General features: G+C 37.3%; 1 pseudogene across 1 annotated transcript; it reads right to left on the bottom strand.

Moving 5' to 3' along the window:
• Positions 1-6,896: 6,896 nt before the first annotated feature.
• On the bottom strand, positions 6,897-8,154 carry LOC145006683 (uncharacterized; annotated as a pseudogene). Its single transcript, XR_013662968.1, has 7 exons — positions 8,017-8,154; positions 7,864-7,928; positions 7,790-7,831; positions 7,567-7,729; positions 7,337-7,490; positions 7,257-7,263; positions 6,897-7,042 (listed from the first exon to the last, which is right to left on the bottom strand). The product of XR_013662968.1 is annotated as an uncharacterized LOC145006683 (transcript).
• Positions 8,155-8,516: the final 362 nt, after the last annotated feature.

Genomic DNA, 8,516 nt, shown 5'->3' with positions numbered 1-8,516 from the left:
CTTCAAAGAGTATTTCTCTTCTTTCTCCAACGATGTCAGCCCCAGTCAAGTCCTCTACCATCGCTACGGCTATATCTTGCAAGCTAACTCGCTCCAACTTCCTCCTATGGAAAGCGCAAGTGGTCCCTATTCTAAAGGGAGTCCAACTCTTCGACTATCTTGATGGCACTACACCAGCCCCTTCAGCCGTGATAACTACAAAGACGAGTACCACCGCGAAGGAAGTTGAGCCCCCAAAAGAATCCCCAAATCCTGAGCATAATGCCTGGGTTATTCAAGATCAGGCTGTGATTGGTGGTCTCCTATCCTCGATGACAGAGGAAGTTCTTCCCCAATTAATTCGCTGCACCAGCACTGCTCAGGAGTTGTGGACAACGCTCCACACCATGTTCTCTGCTCAGCACCGTGGAAATTCAATTCAGATTCGTACACAACTTTCAACCACAAAGAAAGGAGACCTAAGTGTTGCTGAATACTATCAGAAAATAACTGGATTCGCCGATACAATGGCGAATATTGGACAACCGATGAAGGATGAGGAAGTAATAGGTTACATGTTGGCTGGATTGGGACCAGGACATGGCGATTTGTTTACTGCCATAACAGTTCTCAGCAACGAACGGAAGGTTACACTTCCAGAATTTTACTCTTATCTAATAGCACATAAGGCTTAAGCCACCGCCATGGGAAGCACTGTGGAGTTCTCATCGTCCGCTAATAACATCACCCGCCAAGAAAATAACAATAACAACAGCGCACCTCGTCGCAATTACAACAATACAAGTGGGTACAACAATTTCAATCAGAGAGGAAACCACAAAGGAGGTGGTTACCGTGGACGAGGTCGTGGGCGCAGTCGGAACAATGGAGGACCCCGCTGTCAAGTATGTGGCATATCTGGTCACACAGCCCTAACTTGCAGGAACCGTTTCAACCATACTTACCAAGCAGAAGACTACCGTGGGGCCAACAGTGTGACATCAACTGGATATAATTTAGACCCAAATGGTTTGTTGATTGTGGATCAACTGATCATCTAACCAATGAGCTTGATCGCCTCACTGTCCAAGAACGTTACCATGGCAAAGATTAAGTTCAAGTTGCTAATGGAGCAGGTTTGTCTATTTCTCATGTTGGTCATTCAGTAATTCCCGGTTTAACTAGACCTCTCCATTTAAAAAATGTCTTATATGTCCCACACATTAAGAAAAATCTTTTATCTGCTCAGAGACTTATGTCTGATAACCATGTGTTTATTGAACTTTATCCTAATGTTTTTCGTGTCAAGGACATAGCCATGAAGAAGGTTCTACTACTAGGTAGGAGCAAAGGTGGTCTCTACCCTATACCTATCAGTCGTTCTAAAAGTCTTCCGCAGCGTCATGGTTTATCAAGTGTCAAAGTTTCTTCATCTCAATGGCATCGAAGATTTGGTCACCCCACTTCAACAGTTGTCAAGACTATTTTAAATTCAAATAAGTTAGGTTGTTTGTCTAGTAATGAGTCATCAGTATGTGATGCTTGTTAATGTGCAAAGAGTCATCAATTACCTTATAATACTTCTGTTCGTGTCTCTACCTGTCTTCTTGAACTTATTCATACTGATGTTTGGGGACCCGCTCAAGTGTCTAGTGGGGGTTTTAAATATTATGTTAGCTTTCTAGATGATTACAGTCGATACACTTGGATTTACCTTATCAAAAACAAATATGATGTTGAACAAGTGTTTTATACCTTCCAAAACCATGTTGAACGATTTTTAAACACCAAAATCCATAGTGTTCAGTCAGACTGGGGGGGGGGGGGGATACCAAAAACTACACCGATATTTTCAAAAAGTGGGAATCACACATCGTGTCTCGTGTCCTCATACGTCCCCACAAAATGGAATAGCAGAACGAAAACATCGCCACATAGTTGAAACTGGTCTGGCTCTATTAGCTCAGTCATTTCTTCCCCTTCGTTATTGGGATGAAGCCTTCTTGACTGCGTGTTATTTGATTAATCGTATGCCTACCAAAATTCTTAACAATATTGCACCACTTACACGCTTGTTAAGAATCAACCATGATTATTCATTTCTTAGAGTTTTTGGTTGTGCTTGTTGGCCTAATTTACGAAAATATAATACTCACAAACTCAGTTTTCGTTCCACATTGTGTGTTTTTCTGGGGTATAGCTCTCTTCATAAGGGCTATAAATGTTTAGATAGGTCCACAGGTCGCATTTATATTTCAAGAGATGTCGTGTTTGATGAAAATCGATTTCCATACGCTCCTATACATACTCCACCTTCCGTCCCTTCTGGCTCAGAACCAGTTCTGTTTCCCCAGTCTGAACCGACAGTTACTAATGATCACATGAGCAGATATGACTTATCTATTTTGTTAGCTAACAATTGTGATGCAGATAATATATTAAAAGATAAATCATATTGTTTAATTAAGACTAAACTGCATAAATGGTCCCTGTGGTATGTCGAAAATTGCCACTTTGGTCCAAAAAAGTTTGGACTTGCACCAGAAGTCCAAAGTTTTCATTTTGTTGCTTGTTTGGTCCAACCTGTTCTGATTTTTTTCAAAATGACATATTTACCCCTGTTGATATAATTTCTCTTTTTTTTCTTATTTGTTTTTTCTGAATTTCAGGTTTAAAAAAACAAGAAAATAAAATTAAAAATAAATATCTATCTCTCTCTCTCTCTCCCTCTCTCTCTCTTTCTCTCTCTCTCTCTCTCTCTCTCTCTCTCTCTCTCTCTCTCTCCTATTTATAATATTATAATAACTAAAAAAGAAAATCAACCCCACCTGCACTTCCCCTTTTCATACCTCTCTCTCCCTCCTTTCTGAACTTTCACAAAAAGAAACTAACACCGCCTCCATCACCAACTTTCAGCGATTCAAGGTTCCGACCACCACAAATTTATTTTCAGTCGGAGCAACACCACCTATCTATTTCTTTATCTCTCTCAGCAGAATCGTAACTCAATGAAGATAGTAATCCAAAGAGTATATGGCGTGGCCAGAAAAAGAATGGAGATACAGAAGGAGGAGGCGATGTATTAAAGAAGACGAAGGGCGTAGAAGATGTGAAAACTTATATCAACGTCGAAGGTGGCTTCAACCTTCAGTAGGCCCGATTTGAAAACCTAGATAAATGTCGTCATCTTCACACCTCGACGAAGGCTTTGTCTGGAAACTTGAGCCATAAGCATCGCCTCCGTTTCTGTCTTCTTCTCCGGCGAGTATTGTCTATCTCAGATCCTTTTTCTTCGAAGAAACCCTCTGTCGCCGTCGTTCGTCTTCGCCGAAAACCCTAATCCATATGAGATAAGGCGGCGGCGCTAGGGTTTCGGAAGTTGGTGATGGTTTTTGTCGAAAATGGGGGGTAAGGAGATGGTTTTCAATGGAGAAGACGAACCATGAAAGTGAGAAGATGGTCTCCAGTTGTGGGAATCGGTTATGGTTTTTTGTAGGTAATGTTGGCTTTCAAATCTATCGAAGGTTGGTGGTGGTGGAGACGATAGGGGATGAAGGCAGCGGTGGCTAACGGCGACGACGGTGGTGGAGTCGACGATCAAGGGTACTTGACGACCACGAAGAACAAACAAAGAGGGAAGGAGAAATAATGGGGAGAGAGAGAGAGAGAGAGAGATTTATTTTTATTTTCTTGTTTTTTTAAATCTGAAATTCAAAAAAAAAACAAATAAGAAAAAAGAGAAATCAAATTAACAGGGGTAAATATGTCATTTTGAAAAAAATTAGAATAGGTTGGACCAAACAAGCAACAAAATGAAAACTTTGGACTTATGGTGCAAGTCCAAACTTTTTTGGACCAAAGTGGCAATTTTCGACATACCACAGGGACCATTTGTGCAGTTTAGTCTTTAATTAATATTAATCAAGAATTAATTTAAAATTAATTTTACGGTCAAAAGAGATTAATTAAACTTAGGGGACTGAAATTGCAATTATAAGATAATTGGTTTTTGGGCTGCAGATTCCTTAGGAATAAGGTGGACGAATTCATGGTGGAAGCCCACTAAGAGATTGTCTAGGCCTTGATTCTGGAAGGAACCCTAAGGCTCCCAAAATTCGGCCCAATGCTTCCCAAGAGTGCCTTGGATGAATTTTGTGCATCCTCCTCCCTCTCTAAAGTCATCTTGTTGCTTGTGGTGTTTGTGACTCCATTAGAGGTGCAACACTTGGGGCACTAAGCTTTCAGAAGTTAAGATCAAGAAGGTTTGTGATTGTTATTACTACATAACAATCAAGGTAAGATCTAAACCCTAATCATACGTGATTTTCGGATTTTATATGCTAGTTTTAGGGTTTATTGCTTTGGTATTCAATGTTGTATGTTCAATTTAGCACTACTAGAAAACAGCCCTTTAATGACGCGTAAACAATGACACTCGCTGATAAAGGACGCGCATTTGTGCGTGCCCTAAAAATTAATGTCAGTTTTGCAAAATTTGAAGGATAGAGGACACTCATTTGTACGCGCCCCAAAAAATAGTGTCCAACAAAATAAATTAAAAACACGGAGGGCACCTATCATAAAAAAGCGTATCGTCTAAAACCTTCGCTTTATATTTTTCTTTATGAACGCGCGTTCTCCATTTTTTTAATTGCCAAGGGGGGAATGAATTCCAAAAAATAAAAAAACCCCGCCTTGATACTCTCGTCCTTCTTCTTCTTCTTCGTATGTTGTAAAATCCTCTTCAATCAAAAGAAACCATAAAAGCATTGTGTGTAAAAGATCGATAATTTCATACTTGAAGTTCCTAAAATCTTCATCGATCAAAAGAAACCCTAAAACCCCGCCTCATACTTGAAGTTCCTGTAAGTGTTTTTTTATTTATTTATCGTATTATGTTCTGCAATAATCTAATTCCTCAACGACGTTGAGGAGGGGTTATTTCCATTGGTCTGTACTCTATCCCAGTGCATTATTCAACTCAAGATCCATCTGTGTTGGTTGGACTGGTAGTAGAGGGGCAAAGATGTCTAGGCCCACGACCGAGAATCAGAAGATCCAAAGCGTGTTAACCAACTTAAACCCTGATCAATGTTTCTATGGGTTTCCTTCATCAACAGCGTCTCAAGTTCTTCAGCGGGATCAAAGGGTACGCTCGCATAATAGAACAGAATGGAAAGAGAGACGCAAAAAAGGAATTACGTGGGGTTTAATCGACATTCTTCTTTGTGAAAACATACAAGAGGTACCAAATTCCATTCTTTGATTTCGAAGGTGTGCTCAGACAAAGATTACGTGCTCAAGACAACGATCACAGTCCCCTTTTCACCCAAGTAGCTTAATTTTCACTCTTTATTAAATCTCGCCATCCCTATCTCAGTCTAAAAAACCCGAGCCCCTCTCCTTTTTCTTCCTGTTCTCTCTAAAACCCCTCACGATCAAAGCCATCTTACGTCTCCACTTTCGTTTATAACCTGAGATTTTGAGGTAAAAACCTTTTCAATTTTGTCACGTTTTTTTTATTGAAGCATGGAAGGAAAGAAAATCAACTGGATCGATGTTCTAGGTGTGAAGATTGAAATACCTTATTTTTACAGTTTCAAGAATACAGATAACTCACTGTGCATTTTATTTTGGATCATCATCATGTTTTATTAAAGTGAAGATGTTTTTGGTTGTTGTAGGTGTGTTACCAGAAGATCATTGAAAACAGTTTTGAGTTCTTGGACCTTGTTCACCAAGGTGAAAGTAACAGGGCAATAAGAAGTTTTAGTGAAGTTGAATTGAACAAGGATTGAAAGTTGAAATTTGACGTCACCATTTTAACATGTTTGTGGTAGCAACCGAGACTTTAGCTTTTAGATGTCTAGAAGTTCATGTTGTGAAAGGTCTAGTTATGAGTTTTAGCTAAATTTCAAGGTATATGTCTGATTTTGTTTAATGACCATTTTGCCCTTTAGTTGTAGGTCATGTACGAGGTGTTCAGCCTGTTCTGTCTGCTAAGTTGCCTATCCTTAAGGTTATTGATGCTGGAAGTGGTGTTGAATGTGACCTTTCAGTTGAAAATAGAGACGGAATTTCAAAGTCAGCTATAATTCGCTTGATGACAGATTCCAAAAGCTAAGTTTCTTGGTAAGCTTATTTAATCTGCTACATGGATTAAATTATCCTAGTAAATGGAAGGTTTTAATACCTTGAAATTGTAGCTTATTAATATGTATTAAGGATAAAATTTGACTACTAATGATAAAATCTATCTACGCAGATGAAAGCATGGACAAAAAAAGCACATGATATTAACAGTTCAAAGATCGAACTCTTAACTCTTTATCCATAATATTATTGGTTGCTTTTCATATATAGGTTTGTTTTTATATTGCTTAATACTGAAAGAAAGTCATCTTTTGTATTTCTTATTTATATTACTTTTGAACTGTTCAAAAATTGATCTTATAATTATTCTTTGGTTGCAGAATCGAGACCCTCCTATATTACCTCCATTTTCCGAGATATTAAAAGGTAATACTTAATTAAGGATGTAAAACTAGTTAATTAGTATTAAGAACTTGTCTTATACAATGAAACTTAATTGATGTTTGACTACAAGTCAAGCCTTAAATGAAAAGGGAGTATAGGATTCTTATGAGTTTTTTTTAACATATTATGTAGTTACAAGTCAAGCCTTAAATGTAAAACTAGTTAATTAGTATTCAGATTGTGCTTTCTGGAAAACCAGTGCATAAACTTCCAGCAACATCTGGTGTAAACCAAACTGATAATTATGCCCAACGTGAGTTTCCTTTTTTTTCAACGCATTGAGGATACAGATGAAGAATTCCTTTCACTAATATTCAATAATACCTTAAGTACCCATAAATACGACAAAAACCGAAAGCCTTTTTTGGCATCAATACTAATATGCATTTAAGATTAGAAGCATATGATATATAACCTACAAGTTGTTACATACCAAAGTTACCTAAATATGGGGTTATATTTTTTAATATATCTGAATCAGAAGGCAGAAAGGGTGAACCAGGATAGTTTCCAAGAGCCCCTAGATCTGAAAAAACAAAACAACATCATATTTGCTAGTTTAATTATCAATCATTTAAACAAGGGAGATGAATAAAGATGGTATCTTTAGCTGTTACATATTGCTATTATTGGTATAATACAAAAATGTTAGTACGTTTGTTTCTATTATGATATTTATGAGCAAGGTGTAAAGAAACTGTATGTATGTTGGTATATGGGTTAGCATTGCCATCCATTACCATACTCCTGCAACAACACATGGGAAAAACTTTCTTTTTATCTTTTTTTTATTAATTCATCAGATCAAAATATAATAAGAGTTCATTCGTATGGGATGAAAGTTACTGGGAGCAGGGACTCCATTGACCACATGACAGCTAGACATACCCATGGAATCCATATGAGGCTGACCTGGATTCCCCATTGGAGGTTGTTGTAGAACTGGTTATCCCATGGGTAAGTTGTTAACTGCACTGAAAAGAGTAATATTGAATAATAATTCTTCACTTTGTAAAAAATACAACTTCTTTCTTTGTAGCAAGAGATTACCATACCCCATTGTGTATGGGACCCACAGGTAGCTTTGGAGGCATTGGAAGGTGATATTGATGCTCGAGTAAATGATTGAAAAGGATGATCTGCTTCTTCAATTTTAACCTTATGTAGTAGGCTCTGAAAAAATCTGCATTCTCTTCTTCTAACTTCTGCCAAACTATCCAACAAAAAAGGAAAGACAACGTAAAAATAATAATAATAACATAGCAGTGATTACCAAGAGTTGTAAAACCAGGATCTATACGTCCGTGCATGATTTAATAGAGTTTTTTTTTTTTTTTTTTTTTTTTTTTTTTTTTATCACCTCATCCCTATTCATATACAACTGCAAACAAGCGTTCTATCAAGTTTTGAACCTGCAACATTCAAGATTTATATCAACATACACCAAATCTTGACTTGTCTGTAATACTACAAGAAAGAAAGAAGAACAAATTCCCTTACAAGTTCAATATCCTCCCTGGAAACTTTTCTGTTGTCATTGCTGGAGATGGAAACCAAACCAGAGTCAGGAACAAGAGTTTCTGTTCCATTATTATTTTGATCACTTTGAGACTCGTGTTTAGTTTCCGGTGTGTCCATTTTTTATATGATTTTGAATTAAATTTAATATTTTGTTACTCAGAAGCTCAAAGACATGACTTAAGGTCATACTTGGATTATGTTGGGTATTTATATCAGAAAATGGAACCCCTTCTTGAACAAGAATGATTTGAGGTGAGGTGTCCATTATTAATCCAATAATTCATTTTTATAAAAATTATAATATGATATATTGTTGATATCATAAATTTTTATGCAGCTTGGGTACAGGGATTTTCTACCATCTCCCTTACAAGTAAGTTGTTTTTGCATATTTGTATTTTCAATTTCTATTTCTCTTTATTGTCTATTCTAATGACATGATATGTTGGTTGAGTAGCTTTACAATCACATGCTCCTCC

This window comes from Lactuca saligna, chromosome 7, assembly GCF_052625555.1.
Source record: "Lactuca saligna cultivar CGN05327 chromosome 7, ASM5262555v1, whole genome shotgun sequence".
NCBI classification, from domain to species: domain Eukaryota; kingdom Viridiplantae; phylum Streptophyta; class Magnoliopsida; order Asterales; family Asteraceae; genus Lactuca; species Lactuca saligna.
Note: the sequence above shows the minus strand (reverse complement) of the source record. Positions and strands in the feature narration are given on the sequence as shown.